At 38.3% G+C, this 19,101-nt stretch overlaps 1 pseudogene; it reads left to right on the plus strand.

Moving 5' to 3' along the window:
- Positions 1 to 1,033: 1,033 nt before the first annotated feature.
- Positions 1,034 to 1,683, plus strand: LOC119507752 (annotated as a pseudogene).
- Positions 1,684 to 19,101: the final 17,418 nt, after the last annotated feature.

Genomic DNA, 19,101 nt, shown 5'->3' on the forward strand with positions numbered 1-19,101 from the left:
TAGGTAACCCACAAAATACTTGCTGATTGATTGAATTAAACTGAAAGCTAACTTTTAAGATAATTTATATAACTAAAATAGGCATTGTGAAGTATTTACCATGCTCAATATTTATCCTGAGTTCTTCCCTTGAGAAAGGAGTAAAAAGCCCACAGAAGATGAAAGAATCTCTGACTATGTTTTTTTCCAAAAGGAACGAAAAAGGTTAAAATTCTTCTTTATGTATCTTAATTAATTATTAGTAACAATTTTTGGAACCAGAAAATCAATCTTGAATTATTATTGTCACCCTTAATCTTCTACTGTAGTACTTAGAGCTGTGCCTTAAAATTGAGCATCTGGTTATACATTCGTTTTCTTTATCCTCTAGATCATTGAATGAAAACTTTAGAACTGGAAAAAGCCTTAGTATTTATTCATTTACAACGGTAAAACTTTGGAATGCTAATAGCTGCTTCACATCTCCAGATCTTATCTCCTATCTTATCTCCCACCCCCAAACTACATATTCATAAAGTCTACATCCTCTGCTTATATGAAACCCCCATGTATGTCTGTCTACCAAACAAGACCTTAAACACCAAAACCAAAAAGAAACAGGCTGCAGGGGTCAGCGGAGGCTTCCACGTGTAAGTGATGGGGCGGAGCTAAACCCGGCTGCCTTTCCCCGCCGCCCCTCGGCTGTCTCTGCCTGCACCTGCGTCTGTTGCCGAAGGAACAGAACAGGCTCGCAGAGTCTCTTCCCTTGGGTCCTAGGTCCCCGTTGGCATAGGCTTTGAGTCCCTAATCGCCACAGCTAACGGCTGCGAGAGATTGAGACCGGAGTAAGTGGAATAAATTCAGGGATGGGAGCGAGTTCAAGTGAATGGGAGGCTTCCTTCCCCTTGGCCGCTGCGGTGCTCCGCACCCTTGAATGACCGGCGGCCGGCTTTAGCTGTCTCCTTCCGCACTCCCCTCTCCTGGGAGCCCACGGACTTCCTCTCCCGTCCTCAGTTCTGAGCTCCTCTTGCAAGACTGAGGTATTTCTTTAGAAATGAGTTGCACAGTTGAGAAGGCACTTGCTGATGCTAAAGCTCTTGTTGAAAGATTGAGAGATCATGACAGTGTAGCAGAATCTCTTATTGAGCAAACCACAGCTCTCAACAAGCGAGTAGAAGCCATGAAGCAGTATCAGGAAGAAATTCAAGAACGTAATGAAGTCGCAGGACACCGGCCACAGTCCACATTAGTTATGGGAGTCCAGCAAGAAAACAGACAAATCAGAGAATTGCAACAAGAGAACGAAGAATTGCGTACATCCCTGGAAGAGCACCAGTCTGCCTTGGAATTAATAATGAGCAAGTATTGAGAACAAATGTTTAGATTGTTAATGGCTAGCAAAAAAAAGATGACCCATGTATAATAATGAAGTTAAAAGAGCAGCACTCCAAGGAATTACAAGCACATGTTGACCAGATAACTGAAATGGCAGCAGTAATGAGAAAAGCAATTGAAATTGATGAGCAGCAAGGTTGCAAGGAACAGGAACGAAGATTTCAACTTGAACAAGAAAACAAAGGCTTGAGAGAGATCCTTCAAATAACCCGAGAATTATTTTTGAACCTTAGGAAAGATGATGTGTCAGCAAGTACATCTTTGTTGGCATTAGTGACCAATAGTGACTTGAGTCTGAGGAATTGCTGAAGAGCCTCTAAGTCTGTGAGCTTCTTATAGAGCTCCATATGGTCACTAGGACTTGCCTACTAAATGATTAAATTAACGGAAAAGTCAATCTCTATTAACCCTGTGTTTTATTTTTTATATATACTATGTACAGTACACTGGCAATGACATTTTTAAGAAATAGCAACAAAAAATGTTTACTTAATGGTCATAGACTTTATTCCAAAACATAATTGAAAAATAGAAACTGAGCCCTTGTTAACTAGTGAACACATGAAAGGTTTTGACAGTTACTGCTGAATATATTGAGAACTTTCAGCAGCGCTTTTGGTATTCTGTATGATACTTGGATAAACTTGAATATTCCCAATAAATGTTTGGAAATTTATAGAATTATTCCATGTTAAAAATACAAATTTTGCCACCATATTGTAAATGGAAGATCTTCATACTAAATTTTATCCTTCCTTATTGGTGTTAAAAGTTACCAGATGGCCATGAGACTTCAGATTCAGTGATTGCCTATAATCCCATTAATTTAAATTTTTGTCAAAGAAAATTCAGTTTAAAAAACTAAGAATGTTCTATATGCACCATAAATAAAAGGTTAATTTTTGCTAATTTACTATAATTGATACTTAGCTAATGTCAAAAACTTGCTTGAGTGTATGAAATATTTCAGGAATGAAAGAGAAGGAATACTACTTTGTATGAAAGAAGATCATGTAAGAGACATACTTAGTAGGTTAAACTACTCTGAAAGAGTATGTTTTGGCTCTGAATCAATAATAAAGATAAAATTTTTCTCTTCCCTGGTTGATTTTTAAGAATGTTATACAGCTCATTTAGCTTAACTGAGTTGAAATGTTTGATATGCTAAGTTAGATATGATAATTTCAAATTAAATTGGGAATTCCCTTGGCCTTGACTCTTCTTTAAATAATTACTCTTAAGAGATACTAACAGTAAAAAGTAAATTATGGAGGTCAGAAGATGGCAGCATACAGAGGAGTGGAATTTAGTCAGTCCCCTGAAACAATTAGTAAACAACCAGGAACAACAAGTAAATAATCTGGAATAACTGCTGGGGGACAACCATGACTGTCCACAAATCATACACCAACCTGGATTGGGAGGAATGCCTGAGATTGCAGCATAGAATCTGTGAGTAAAAGCTGTGGAACCACACCAGGAGCCCCCTCCCCTCATGGCAGCCCAAACTGCAAAGCCTCGCTGTGCTAGAAACTAGCAACACTCTCTTAGCGGAGCCAGCAAATATAGCTCAGCTGAAATCCAACTGGGGTTTTAATTAACAAATGTAGACTGCAGAATACAAGCTACAAACCGCTGACAAACAGACAGAGGCTTTTATTGATGATTGACCTTAAAGAACCTAAAGATTCATCTGTACTGGGAGGGGGAGCCCAGAAGACCAGGTGTTACCTCTGGCCAATGAGTGAAACTGGGGGGCCATGTACTGACTACAAAAGGGGGCTTCCTGCCCCTCTTTCTCTCTCTCAACCTGAGGGGCTCAGAGGACAGAGTTGCAGCCATTTTCAGTTCCCAGCGCTCTGACCCAGATAGGGATGGCGATAACAGTCAGAGAGACAACAATTCAAATGCAGATGATAACTCCCTAGGGGGTTTATCTTCCCTAAGAGTAAGGAGGTGGGGTCCAGATTTCCTTCAGAACCAGATCCCAGAGACTGGGGGAAAATAGCCAAAACTAAAACTGAAGGGACCACACCTCCTTACACCAGTCAGGAGTGACAGGCTGATAGGCACCATATGCTGGGCAGTTTAGGAAAAAAACAGCAACTGGAAATCTCACAGGGTGTGTCAATCTTCTAAGACACACCCTCAGGGAAAGCCTTCTGAGACCTGAGCCCATGCTGGTCTGGGAAAACCTGATTGAGGTAACCAAGGAAACCAGATGCCTAAACAACAGAAAACTACAACCTACACTGGGCCCAGGATGTGGCCCAGTCAAAGGAACAAACTTATGCCTCAATCAAGATAGAGTTGAGATATTGTTTTACTTTAATGAAACAATCTATTAAAGATTTTCAAAGAAATGTGCTAAACCAAATTAACGAGTTCAGGGAAGATATAACAAAAGAGATGAAGGCTATAAAGAAAACACTGCATGAACATAAGGTAGAAATTGAAAGTTTGAGAAAACTGGCAGAATCTATGGAAATGAAAGGCACAACACAAGAGATGAAAAACACAATGGAGACATACAACAGCAGATCTCAAAAGGCAGAATAAAACATTCAGGAATTGGAGAACAAGATGCTTGAAATCCTACACGCAAAAGAACAGATAGGGAAAAGAATGGAAAAATTATGAGCAACATCTCAGGGAATTGAGTGACAGCATGAAGTTCATGATTGTGCATGTCATTGGTGTCCCAGAGGGAGAAGGGAAAAGGGGCAGAAGCAATAATAGAGGAAATAATTGACAAAAATTTCCCATCTCTTATGAAAGAAATAAAATTACAGATCCAAGAAGCACAGCATAACCCAAACAGATCTGAATAGACCTACAGCAAGACACTTAATAATCAGATTATCAAACATCAAAGATAAAGAGAGAATCCTGAAAGCAGCAAGAGAAAAGCATTCCATCACATACAAAGGAAGCTTGATAAGACTATGTGCAGATTTCTCAGTAGAAACCATGGAGGCAAGAAGGAAGTGGTGTGATATATTTAAGATACTAAAAGAGAAAAACCAGCAACCAAGAATCCTATGTAAGGCAAAACTGCCCTTCAAATATGAGGGAGAGCTTTAAATATTCTCTGACAAACAGATAATGAGAATTTGTGAACAAGATACTTGCACTACAGGAAATACTAAAGGGAGCACTACAGACAGACAGGAAAAGACAGGAGTGAGAGGTTTGGAACACAGTTTTGGGAGATAGTAGCACAGCAATGTAAATACACTGAACAAAGATGACTGTGAGTATGGTTGAAAGAGAAAGATTAGGAGGATGTGGGAAATCAGAAGGAAAGAGGGAAGATAAAGACTGGGACTGTATAACTCAGTGAAACCTATAATGCTCAACAATTGTGATAAAATGTACAAAAGTGTTTTTTCATGAGGGAGAACAAATGAATGTCAACCTTGCAAGGTGTTAAAAATAGGGTGGTATTGGAGGAAAAAATGCAATCAATACAAACTAGAGACTATAGTTCACAGAAACTTTGTATTATGCTTCCTTTAATGGAACAAAGGCAATATGCCAAAGCTAAAAGCCTTTAAGAGGGGGACATAGGGGAGGGGTATGGGACTCTTGGCATTGGTGATGTTGTCTCTTTTATTCTACTTTAGTTTAATTCTAACCTTTTAACTGTCATGGTTTTTTTTCTTTCTTTTTCTTTTTTCTCTCTACCTTCTCTAACTCTTCCTCCTTCTTTGTAAAAGAAATGGAGATGTCCTTCCACAGGTAGTAGTGATGGTGGCGAATACATAAATATGTAACTATACAGAGAACCATCAGTTGTTTACTTAGAACAGAAAGTACGGTGAGTGAACAAAACCATCTTTAAAAAAATGGGTTGACGAAGAAATACTGAGTGCACTACATTGAGTGAAATAAGTCAGACACATAAGGACAAATATTGCATGGTCTGACTGATATGAACTAATTGTAATATGTAAACACATAGACATGAAATATAACAGGATATAGAACAAGGCGAAAGAATGGGGACCGGTTGCTTATTATGAGCAGAATGTTCAACTAGGTTGAACCTAAGTGTTTGGAAATGGACAGAGGTGACAGTAGCACATTATTGTGAGAATAACTAATAGTGCTGAATGGTGTGTGACTGTGATGGAAAGGGGAAGCTTAAAGTCACGTATGTCACCCGAAGGAAAGTTGGAGGTTAAAAGATGGGAATGTATGAAACAGTGAATCTTGTGGCAGACAATGTCCATGATTAATTGTACAAATATTAGAAATCTCTCTCATGAACTAGAACAAGTGTATGACACTATAACTAGAAGCTAATATTAGAGGGGTATACAGGGAAAAAATATACCTACTGGAAACTATGTACTACAGTTAACAGTATTTTAACATTCCTTCATCAACAGTAACAAATGTACTATGCCAATACAATGAATCAATAATGGAGGGGGCTGGTTAGGGGTAGGGGAGGAACTGAGTTTTCTTTTTTGTCTTTATTTCTCTTCTGGAGTATTGAAAATGCTCTAAAAATTGGGAAAAAATTAATTATGGTGATGAATGCACAGCTGTATGATGGTACCATGGGCAATTGATTGTGCACTTTGGATCTTTGGATAATTGTATGGCATGTGAACAATCTCAATAAAATTTAAAAAAAAAAAAAGAAAAAGAAAAAAAAAGTCAGCTCTCCAAAATAGGGACTAGGAAACCTTTTTTGTTTGTGTTGTGCTAATTAAATCATAAAAAATTCTGGTGTCAGTGAAGATCCCAGGCTTTATGGAAAGCAAGGTAGCAAGGTAAATGCTATCTTTCATGGAAACTTTTCTGAAAGCATTGCCTAACAGAAGAGAAAAGTAAATAGTAAGTAATTTGGCTTCCAACTAGTCATTGGAACATTTTGTTCATGCATCCTCATTTATTATATATATAAATATAAAGCCAACTTCTGTAGGCTTTTTTACTACTTTCTTGATAAAAGTACTTAGAATAAAAATTGAGCATTGTAAACACTTTCCAAGGCCTATTTTAGTTATAGTCTTCATTTATGAGAGAGATACATAAACATAGTGGAGAGAAAACATGTAATTGTCAGATGCAGTTGTAATACTTTCCGCTTATTCAGAAAGTATCCAGGTGGGTATTATGTGATGTGCCTGAGAAGATGTTGCTTATTCAGTTTTGATAGGCATTTCTTGATCAAGGTTAGTCTGGTAAATGGTCTCTCTTCAAGGCTATAAATCAGACATAATTGTGTAAGTGAAATAAATGCCGTACCAAAAGTTAGGATTCTTGGACTCCAATTCTGACTGTCTCACTTGGAGCATGCTCTTCAGTCTACCTATTCACCTCACGATCCTTGGGGTGTCTTGCATATGATGAGGTGCCCTGTCTCCCTCACAGCCTTATGTAAGGAGCAGACAGAAACCCAAATGAGAAAGCACTTTGAAAAGTGTATGTGTGCGTGTTTGTGTTTATGCATATGTATGTATATGTGTGTGAATATATATAAACATATGTATTTTTTTAATTTACCAGTACCTAAACAGAGACCCACCTACAGACTAGTGTAGAAGTCAAACTGCAGGGAAAGCCACAACATGATGTCTAGATCTCTGTATGTTAAACAGGGGCTATGAAAATGTGCATGCCTTGTACGTATCTTTTTGTAATTTCACTTCTACACTTAAGGAGTGAAAAGATCAACAGCAGCATCAAGTTGATGCTTCTCCAAGAGATAGTTCTGAGTCACAACAGCAAAACCAGTGGCTGCCTCAAGCACTATGTCATGATTCTCTTACCTGCCTCAGAGGAATGCAGCAGACAAAATGAAAGGCAGTTTTACAGACTAAACATTAAGTTGTTGTTCTTCACATTTGGCTGAACTCAGAAACAAGGTGCTCAGGGGGCACAGAAGTTCTTCACGAAGGACTTGCAAATTCAATAAGCACAACCTCAAACAAAGTATTCAAAGGGAGTGGGTTCATACTTGACTGCAGAAGGTCAGCAGACGTGGCATTCTAATACCTCAGCCTGACTAATGCTAGTTTTATGGTGCTGTTCTGCCCCCATGTGGGTATTTATGTGACGTGCCTGAGAAGATGTTGCTCTGAACTGGGAATCCACTAACACAAATCCCTTTAGTCAGAGAAACAAGTACAAACTGAGAACAGAGGCTTCTTTTTCAATAAGAAATTTATATGAGAGATACACATTTTCTGAGTATAGTGCTACTGGATGCAAAAAGACAAGTTATAAATGACTTAGAAAGAAATTTATGGCTGCCAGATGGTTTTTAATTCACCCACTTGTAAAGCTGAATTTAATGTTCCTATATACTTGTCTTCTAATTTTTTCCAAGGTGAAATGTCATTTGTTGGTGTATGAAACATGGTTATGAGTTTAAACATGAAAATCAGGAATAATGAAAATAACAGTAATTGAGCAATTCCTGTGTGTCAGCACCAGCAAATATTAATCCATTTAATCTTCACAACAAACCTATGATGAGGGTACTAGTTCTTTACACTTTTCAAAGTGTTTTTACATATGTTTTTTCACTTGCTCCTTAAACAGCACCCTGAGGGAGACAGGGAACCTCATCCTACACAAAGGACCCCAAGGATCATGAGGTGAATAGGTAGGCTCAAGACTACATCTCAAATGACATGGTCAGATTCAGCATCCAAGTACCCTAACTCCTGGTACAGCATTTATTTCACCTACACAATTATGTCTGCTTTACAGCCCTGAAGAGAAACCTTTTACCAGACTCACCTTAATTAAGAAATGCCCATCAAAACTGAATAAGCAGAAAGTATTACAACTGCATCTGAAATTACATGTTTTCCCTCTACTATTTTTCATATTGAAAGAAAAGGATGCTAACTAAATTAGGAAAGCTATAAGGCATAATGATCATTTATTCTATTATTTTATTACTTTTATTATTTAAGCAGGCTAGTTTAAAGTAAGTTAATTAGCATTAAGTTCCATCTGAAGGCCCAAATGAACTTGAAATTATTCTGCTTTCCCAAAGTTCTTTTTTTTCTTTCATTGCTTTTATCTAATTCAATACAGTTCCTAAAATCTAGATATCTATACAAGAGTTTCCAAGGCTACTAGAACTTTGTCTTAACAAGTCAACTGCTTTTTGCCTGATTGTTTCCTTTTCTTTTCAATTTAGCCACTGTGGAGTTAATAGTCACCATCATTTATATTTGTAATCTTCAGTCTTGTGGTGAATTGTTTTTGAAAACTGCAGACTAAGTTTAGCTTGGTTTCACCAACAAGTTTCTCAAGATCAAGATATTTTATATTTTTAAAAACAAAATCCCCAGCTTCATACTGGCTGTGCCTCATATGACAGTTTACAAGTACAACCAAAGAAAGAACAAATACAAGGACTAGGATAAATTTTAGCATGGACTAGACAGAACAGCTTCCACACAGAATTCAGTTGCAACAAGTTCATTTGCAAGACAGTTGTATGGATATTGTGATGGATTTTCACAACACAAAGGTAACAATGATAGCATTTGTAAATGTACAATTCAGTGGCATTTAATACATTCACAATGTTGTGAAGCCATGACCCCTAAGTAGTTCCAAAACATTTTCATCATCCCCAAAGGAGACCCATACCCATTAAGCAGTCACTTCCCCATTCCACCCACTCTCTAGCCCCTGGCAACCAGTAATCTGTTTTTCTGTCTCTATGAATATCTCTATTCTGGATATTTCATATAAATAGAACAGCATTTATTTTTAGTATAGCATTTTTTGTTTACAAAGCACTTAATGATGCACCATCCTTAGACTCAGGTAAGAAGGACCCCTGCTATGCACCCCACATTTTAAACGTCCTGGCACATTGGACCATCCCCGGCTTGCCCCTCTGCTTGGAGCAAGTTATCTGCAGGGCTATGGAGATGTGTCCACCAGGAGTCCTCCCTCTTCTACAGGACCCCCTGGATCCCCAGTGCACGGGAGAATGGGGGATGGCCATTTGCAGAGAGATGGACAGAAAGTCAGGGTACCTGCCCTCTGTGCACGAGTCCCTTAGGGTGCTGGACAAGCCCAGGCAGGGAAAGAAGGAGGTGGCCTGGGAACCAGAAATTGGTTTGGGGGCCACATCTCCCTGCAGCTCCACATTCTGGCAGGAATGCCCAAAGAGTCTGAAAAATTTGAACCTGGCATTCCAAGTCCTTATAAATGTGTAATAGCAAGGAAGGAGATCAGAACAGTTTATTCAAATATTTATTACCTACATTTAAATAGTAATATTAACAATAACAATAAACTAGGCAAATGATAGACACAGGCAATGCCTATTAGAAACACCATTAATGACTAATAAATATATAACAATGTGTTCAACCTTGGGAAAGTGCAATGCAAATCAGTCAGAACTTTTTTGCCTATCAGATTGACAATAACTAAAGGATTGCTAAAATGCAATATTGGAGTAAAAATACCACCCAGAGAATGGGAGAACATATATGCAAATCACATATCTGATAAGGGACTTACATCCAGAGTAGATAAAGAATACTTATAACTTAATATTTAAAAGACAGCCCAAATTTTTTAATGAGCAAAGATCTAAATAGACATTTCTCCAAAGAAGGCATTTATAAAAGGCCAATAAACATGTGGTGGCAAGATGTTCAATGTCATTACTCATTAGGATTATGCAAATCATAACTATTAAGAGATAGCACTTCACAACCACTCGGATGTTTATAACCAAAAAGACAGACAACAGCTATTGTTGGCATGGAAGTGAGGAAATTAGAACCCCAGACGCTGCTGATGGGAATGTAAAATGGTACCTACCATCACTTTGTAAAAGAGTCTGGAAGTTCCTCAAAATTTTAAACATAGAGTTAGCATATAACCCAGCAATTCCACTCCTAGATACATACCCAGGAAAAATGAAAACATACATTCACACAATAACATGTACACAATTGTTTATAGCATCTTTCATAATAGCCAAACATGGGAACAATCCGAATGCCCATCATTTCGATGAATGGATAACCAAAATGTATATACACACAATGGAATATTATTCAACCATAAAATGGAATGAAGTACTGGTACACACTACAACATGGATAAACCTTGAAAACATTATACCGAGTGAAAAAAGCCAGTCACAAAAGGTCACATATCATACGATTTTGTTTATATGAAATGGCTAGAAAGAGGCAACTCTATAGAGACAGAAAGTACATTAGTGACTGCCTAGGGCTGGGAGAGGAGGAGTTGGGAAGAAATAAAGAGGATTTCTTTTTGGGGTAATGAAAATGTTCCCAAATTAGACTGGGGTGATTGCACAGGCTGTGAATACACAAAAAACCATTGAATTGTACACTTTAAATGGGTGAACTGTATGGTATGTAAATTATAGCTCAATAAAACTATTCTTTTTAATTCAATGTGGTTGGTTATTATACTGGATAATAGATATTCTCTTATACAGCTAGAAATATATAGCCTTTTAAGACAACAATTTCTCTTTCAAAATGTAGAATACATATACGCTTTGACATGGAAATTCCAATTCTAGACATCTCCCCATTTGCATATATTTGCACATATTTACAAAAATGTTTTAAAGGATGTTTGTTGCAGGATTTTGTAATAGTTAAATATAGAAATCCATCTAAATGCTCATCAGTAGGAGAGTGATGAAGTAGATTATGGTACCTTCACACTATTGTTGAAAATCAGATGTATTTTGTTTGGGAAAGTGAATCTCCTGGAAATGCCCCTTTTTTTTTTTTAATTCCTCACCCAGCAACTAGAGAATTATATCTATGATTTTGAATCTAGATATTTTCCACTACCTGGCAAAAGAATTTACATAATTTACATAACAATGCATTAATCATAAGATCAATTAGATCATTTGAATGGGTTAATTATCACAAGGTTGGTGAATATTTTTAATTTCCTGAAAAAATACAATTCCTTAGATGTGCTGGTTTGGATATATTATATCCCCAAAAAAGCCATGTTTTAATCCAATCTTGTGGGATATTTGGATGAGGTTGTTTCCATGGAGATGTGACTCACCCAACTGTAGGTGATACTTTTGATTAGTTTTTATTTCCATGGAGGTGTGGCCCCACCCATTCAGTGTAGTTCTTGATTAGTTTACTGGAGTCCTGTAAGAGAGCTCACAAACAGAAGGAGATCAGAGCAGCTGAGAGAGACTTTTGGAGACTCACTTGGGAGCTGATGCTTAGAGATGCTTGGAGATGTTTGGAGATACTAGCCCAGATTTTTCTCTGGGAAAGCTAAGAGAGAAAAGCCCAGAGACATTTTGGAGAAAGCCATTTTGAAACCAGAACCCAGGAGCAAGAAAAAGCAGGCACCAGCCACATTCCTTCCCAGCTGACAGAGGTGTCCCAACACCATCGGCCATTCTTCAGTGAATTTATCCTTTTGTTGATGCCTTAGTTTGGACACTTTTATGGCCTTAGGACTATAACTCTGTAACCAAATAAACCCCCCTTATAAAAACCAATACACTTCTGGTATTTTGCATAACAGCAGCATTAGCCAATTGGAACACCTAGAATAAAACACAATTTCTTATAAAAAGCCTATTGTGTATTTACTTCAGGTTACAGGTTACACTTTTAGTACCTGGTTATCATACTATCAAAATTTAAAAGAAACTGTAATCACATTTGCAAGAGAAGAACATGTATAAACTTAGCCTTAAAGAACCTTTTCTTGCCTGCAAGCATTGTCCACTGTGTTCTTGAGAACACTCTATCTTCCTTTTGGAAATTAACCTGATAACTAACTGTTAAAAAAAAAAAAAAAAAAAAACCTCGCAACAACATTAACTTTGGGATCTCACAGTTTTATTAGGCAATTCATGAATTGGGCAGCATCCATTCAGGAAATAGAAGGGACTTCCACTGAGGGGGTGAAAAGGGGGAGCTTATATAGGACAAATGCAGAAGCAAGTGAGGAAGTGTTCTGATCAGCTGATGTTAAGTTCCATTTTACATAGAGGGGTTCTTACAAAGCGGAAAGCAGACATACATTGATGAATATGGAAGGCTTGGCCATTCTGATAAGCTATCTCTACTGGACCAAAACTGGTTTATTACCAGGTATTGCTCATCTAAAACCCTACAGGGTTCATTCATTTTCTCAGAAAGCCCCTGTAGTCAATTGTTTTAGTCTTCTGGAAAACTCCTTTTCAGAAAGGGGTCCCTCCCAGCAATACTCAATGCAGGTAGCCATTTTATTTTACTTACCATAGCTTAGTCCTCTTTTCTTTCTCAAGATTTCTTATTGAATACCATTGAGATTGAAAACTATGGTTCTTCTAATTCTCATTTTAACCAAAGCTGAATTTTTAGTTTCTATTTTTTTTTAATTTATACCCAATTGAGCAGATATAAAAGTGGATTACATTTTTATTCAACATATATCCAAATTATTTGTAATTTTATAATGCACATTAATTCATGAATTTCTTGTGTAATCTAAGTAAATAAATAAATATGATGTAACTGGATAGATTATCCTGGGAGAAGAGCTCCATGTGGTTCAAGAGGATAAAAGAGGGGTGGGGCAAGATGGCAGCATAAAGAGGTGTGGAATTTAGTTAATACTCTAGAGCAACTAGTAAATAGCCAGGAACAACTAGTAAATAGTCTGGAACAACAGTTGGGGGACATCCATGACTGGATACACGTCATACACCAGCCTGGAATGGGTGGAATGGCTGAGATCACAGCATAGAACTGTAAGTAAAGCTCCCCAAACTGCAGAGCTGGCTCCCCTCCCCAACTGGCATGGCACGCTGAGCTGAAACATCTCCCTGTAGAAAAAAGAAGCAGGCTACTAGAAGCGAGGGAAAGTAACTCAACTAAGCTCCAATTGCAGTTTTAATTAATAAATTTGGACTACTGAATACAAGCTATGAGCACAGATAAACCCAGAGCAAGCAAGAAAGGAACCCTGAAGTCTCTGTTGGCAGAGAGAAGGTGGGGCTAATGGAAAAAAATAAAAATAATTGAAAACAGAGGCTTTTGGAGACAGCTGAGCTCAGAATACTGGAAAATGGCTGTGTCCCATTAATAGGGGCACAGACAACTGGGTACCAACTCTGGTCAACTGGCGTAACTGGGGGGCTAGGGACTGGCTCTGAAAAGGGGCTTTCTTTCTTTTTCCTTTTTTTCCTCCCATTATAAGTAGCTCATTTAAGAAAGCATCAGGCATTTTCAATTGTCAGCTCTGACCCAGGCAAGGGTGGAGTTAGAGAGTCAAAGAGACAAAGGAGGAATTCAAGTGTAGGAGATAACTCCCTAAAGGGTGTATCTTCCCTAAGACCCTCAGAGAATTCAGACCACAGAGCATGGGGGGGGGGGGCGGGCAGAAACAACTTAAGCTTCCCTTCTGATACCCTCAGTCTCTGGCCAGTACAGGGGCTATTTACACCAGCAGGCTGCAGGCTGACAAGTGCCACCTGCTGGACAGGATAGGAAAAGCACAGACTCTTGAAACCTCACAGGAAAGTCTGACAAACTGCTGTGCCTCATCCTCAGGGATAATTGATACTGATTACACATTCCTCCTGAGACCTGGACCCATCTAATAAAATGTGATTGGGGTAATCAAGGAAACCAAATGCCTAGACAACAAAAAATTATGAGTCACATTAGGCCCAAAGATATGGGCCAAAGGAACAAACTTACACTTCAAATGAGATACATTTAATTAGGAGCTGAAACAACTAATTAAAGATGTTCAAGCAAATCTAAATCAAAAAATGAGGTGAGGAAAAATGTGACAAAAGATATAAAGGATATAAAGAAGACACTGGGTGACCATAAAGAAGAATTAATAAGCTTGAAAAAACAAATGACAGAACTTATGGGAATGAAAGGCACAATAGAAGAGATGAAAAACACAGTGGAGACATACAACAGCAGACTTGAACATGCAGAAGAAAGGATTCATGAACTGGAAGACAAGACATCTAAAATTCTACACACAAAAGAGGACATAGGGAAAAGAATGGAAAACTATGAGCAGTATCTCAGGGAACTGAATGACAACATGAACCACATGAATTTATGTGTCATGAGTGTCCCAGAAGGAGAAGAGAAGGGAAAAGGGGCAGAAACAATAATGGAGGAAATAGTCACTGAAAATTTCCCATCTCTTATGAAAGACAAAAAATTACAAGTCCAAGAAGCGCAGCATACCCCAAACAGAATAGATCCAAGTAGACCTATGACAAGACACTTAATAATCAGATTATCAAATGTCAAAGACAAGCAGAGAATTCTGAAAGCAGCAAAAGAAAAGTGATCCATCACATACAAGGGAAGTTCGATAAGACTACGTGCAGATTTCTCAGTAGAAACCACGCACATCAGAAGGCAGTGGTATGATATACTTAACTTACTGAAAGAGAAAAACTGTCAACCAAGAATTCTATATCCAGCAAAAATGTCCTTCAAAAATGAGGGAGAGTTCAAAATATTCTCAAACAGACACTGAGAGAGTTTGTGAACAAGATACCTGCTCTACAGGAAATATTAAAGGCAGCACTACAGACAGATAGGAAAATACAGGAGACAAAGGTTTGGAGAAGAGTGTAGAAATGAACACAATCAGTAAGGGTAAAAAGAGAGAGAGATAAAATAAGATATAACATATAAAATCCAAAAGACAAAATGATAGACAGTAGACATTCCATTGAGTGAAATTAGCCAAAAGGACAAATACTGTATGGTCTCACTAATATGAACTAACATTAATGAGAGAACCTTGAAAGTTTAAGTTGAGAACACAGCATATTAGGAGATAGAAAGAGGGTAGAGATCAGGCATCTGATACTGAAGGAGTACAGAATGATCAACAGGATTTATTATATAGATCCAGAAATAGATAGCACAATACTGTGTGATGGTAACACACTACTGTAAGTACTCTGAACAAAGATGAGTGTGAGTATGGGTGACAGAGGAAGGGTAAGGGTATGTATGATACCAGAAAGAAAGACAGAAGATAAAGACTGGGATTGTATAATTTGGTGAAAACTAGAGTGGTCAATGATGATAATTAAGTGTACTAATATAAGAATGTTTTAACATGAGGGAGAACAAATGAATGTCAACATTGCAGGTGCTGAAAACTGGATGGTATATGGGGAAAAAATACAATGAGGGCAAACTAGACTATACAGTTAATAGTAATATTGTAATATGCTTCCATTAATTGTAACAAAGGCAACATACCAAAGCTAAATGTCTATAAGAGGGGGATAAAAGGGAGTGGTAAGGGATTCTTGGTGTTTTTGTTTCATGACCTTTTTGTTGTATTTTTTTTCTTCTATCTTTTTTTATTCTTCAATTTTTTTCTCCTCTTCCTCTTTCATTGTGGAAGAAATGGAAATGTCCTCATATAGATTGTGGTGGTAAATGCATAACTATGTGATTATACTGGGAATCACTGATTGTTTACTAAAGAAGGATTGTATGGGGTATGAATAAAACAGTTTAAAAAATAAACAGGATTCTGGGAAGATGGCAGCATAGAAAGAAGTGGAAGACTTAGTCTCCCCCAGAACAATTCATAAATGAACAAAAAACCAGTAAATAACCTGGAATAACAGCGGAGAGACAAACGTGACTGTACACTCAACATCCACTGACATGAATTGGGAGGAATGCCTGAGATCACAGGATAAAATCTGTAAGTAAAACTGCGGACCCGCGCTGAGAGCTGAGAACCTAGAGCCGGGAGCCCCTCCCTCACAGAAGCCGCGCCGTGCACTTTCTCAGCCCAGCTCCAAGTGAGGTTTTAATATTAACTGCTCAATACAGACAGTGAATCCTCAACAAGCAGACAGAGGCTTTTGGTGACAACTGACCTTGGGAGAATTGGGGAACATATCTGTCTCAGGATAGGGATTCCAGAGGATCGGGTGCTATATCTGGCTGACGGGTGAACCTGGAAGTTTTTCTGTCCCTCGCTCTCTCTCTGTGGAGAAAACCTCAGCTGTTCTCAACCCACAAGGCATTGCAGTAAAGACAGCCTCAGACATTCTGCAATCTGAAACGAGCTGAGAGCCCTGCGGCACACCCCGGCGGCCCAGGGCTTCCCTTGAGGGACGGCGCACACTGATGACATAGCACGGCACTCCCTTGGCTGAGGGAGGATCGCGGCTGGGAGGGGGGATCCGCTCAGAGAACCCAGGGGCGCTATGCCAAGTCCGGTGGTTTGTGCGACACTGAGAGAGAAGGTCTGGGGCTGAACTGAAATGAAGGCTTAGACTCTTGCGGCAGCCTTGAATCTCCTGGAACCTGGGAGATTTGAACAGTAGAACTGCCCTTCCTACCTGGCCACCCGTACACACACCCCACATTCAGGGCGGACGGCTCCAGCAACACACCAAAACTGAGTTCTCCAACTGAACACACAAGAATCATTTCCCCACACTCCGTGGAAAAAAGGTTGAGAACTGATCTGAGGGATATAGGTGACTCACAGGCGCCATCTGCTGGTTAGTTAGAGAAAGTGTATGTCACCAAACTGTGTCTCTGAAAAATTAGATCGATATCCCTTTTTTTTGATACAACCTGAAAGAACCCTATCAAGCAAAACAAATGCCAAGAGGCCAAAAACAACAGAAAATCTTAATGCATGTGATAAAACCAGACAATATGGAGAATCCAGCTCCAAACACACAAATCAAGATTTTGGAAGAAACCTTGTACCTCACAAAATTAATCAAAGAACTACAATCGAAGAATGAAAACATGGCAAAGTATTTAAAGGACATCAAGAGGACCATGGCCCAGGATATAAGTGCCATAAAGAAGACCCTAGAAGAGCATAAAGAAGACATTGCAAGAGTAAATTAAAAAATAGAAGATCTTATGGAAATAAAAGAAACTGTTGGCCAAATTAAAAAGACTCTGGATATTCACAATACAAGACTAGAGGAAGCTGAACAACATCTCAGTGTCCTAGAAATCCACAGAACAGAAAATGAAAGAACAAAAGAAAGAATGGAGAAAAAAATCAAAAAAATCGAAATGGATCTCAGGGATATGATAGATAAAATAAAACGTCCAAACTTAAGACTCATTGGTGTCCCAGAAGGGGAAGAGAAGGGTATAGGTCTAGAAAGAGTATTCAAAGAAATTGTTGGGGAAAAATTCCCAAACCTTCTACACAATATAAACACACAAAGCATAAATGCCCAGCGAACTCCAAATAGAATAAATGCAAACAAACCCACCCCAAGACATATTCTGATCAGACTGTCAAATACTGAAGAGAAGGAGCAAGTTCTGAAAGCAACAAGAGAAAAGCAATTCACCACATACAAAGGAAACAATATAAGACTAAGTAGTGACTACTCAGTGGCCACTATGGAGGCAAGAAGGCAGTGGCATGACATATTTAAAATTCTGAGAGAGAAAAATTTCCAGCCAAGAATACTTTATCCAGCAAAACTCTCCTTCAAATTTGAGGGAGAGCTTAAATTTTTCACAGACAAACAAATGCTGAGAGACTTTGCCAATAAAAGACCTGCCCTACTTCAGATTCTAAAGGAAGCCCAACAGAGAGACAAAGAAAGGAGAAAGAGCTATAGAGAATTTTAACAGACATATATAGTAACTTACATCCCAATCACCAGGACACTCATTTTTCTCTAGTGTCACAGATCTTTCTCCAGAAGGGACCATAAGCTGGGACACAAAACATGCCTCAAGAAATTAAAAAAAAAAAAAAAAAAAAAATTGAATATACTCAAAGCACATTCTCCAACCACAATGGAATACAAATAGAAGTCAATAATTTTTGAACTGTAACTCCACTATTTACTTCCTACATGATATAAAATACACAAACTCTAAGGACAAATCAGTGGTTTTGAACTCAATGTAAAATACGTAATTTTAGACAACTATATAAAGGTGGGGGAATGGAGTATAGGAACATAGTTTATGTGTCCTATTGAAGTGAGGGTGGTATCAAAGAAAAACAAGATTGATATGGATTTAAGAGGTTAATTTTAAGCCCCACAGTAAACACAAAGAAATTATCAGAGAATATAACCATAGAGATGAAAAGTAGAGTTTGGGTTAAGAGAAATGGGGGAAGGGGCAATGGGGAGTTAAGAAATGAGTATAGGGTTGCTGTTTGAAGTGAAGGGAAATTTCTAGTAATGGATGCTGGGAAAGAGCATAACATCATTCTAAATGTGATTAATCCCACTAAAGGAAGGCTAGGGAGGGGGTGGAATGGGAAGATTTAGGCTGTATATATGTTTCCACAATTGAAAAAAGAAAAAAAAAAAGTCTAACTAGACGACAATTGAATGCTAAGGATGAACTTGGATGGGATTGGAGGGTGGAGGACAGGTGGCTTGAAGGGACACAGTTGAGACATAAGGAAAAGGAAACATAGAATGTAAGCATTGTATCATTGTTGAATCTCTTATACTTCTTAGCTGCGCTTAATGGAATTACGTAAAAAAATGTTCTTGTTCATGGGAAGTATATACGCGAATTATAGTGTATGTTCAAGGATGTGTGCAGCTAACTCTCATATGTTCAGAAGACAGAGAAATAGATGATGGATGATAGGGAGGGAGGGATGGAGGGAAAGAAACAGTGATGTGACAGCATGTTCAAGTTGGTTGATTGAGCTATCGGGGGAGGGGGGTCAGGGTATGATGGA

This window comes from Choloepus didactylus, chromosome 13 (genome assembly GCF_015220235.1).
Source record: "Choloepus didactylus isolate mChoDid1 chromosome 13, mChoDid1.pri, whole genome shotgun sequence".
Taxonomy (NCBI): domain Eukaryota; kingdom Metazoa; phylum Chordata; class Mammalia; order Pilosa; family Megalonychidae; genus Choloepus; species Choloepus didactylus.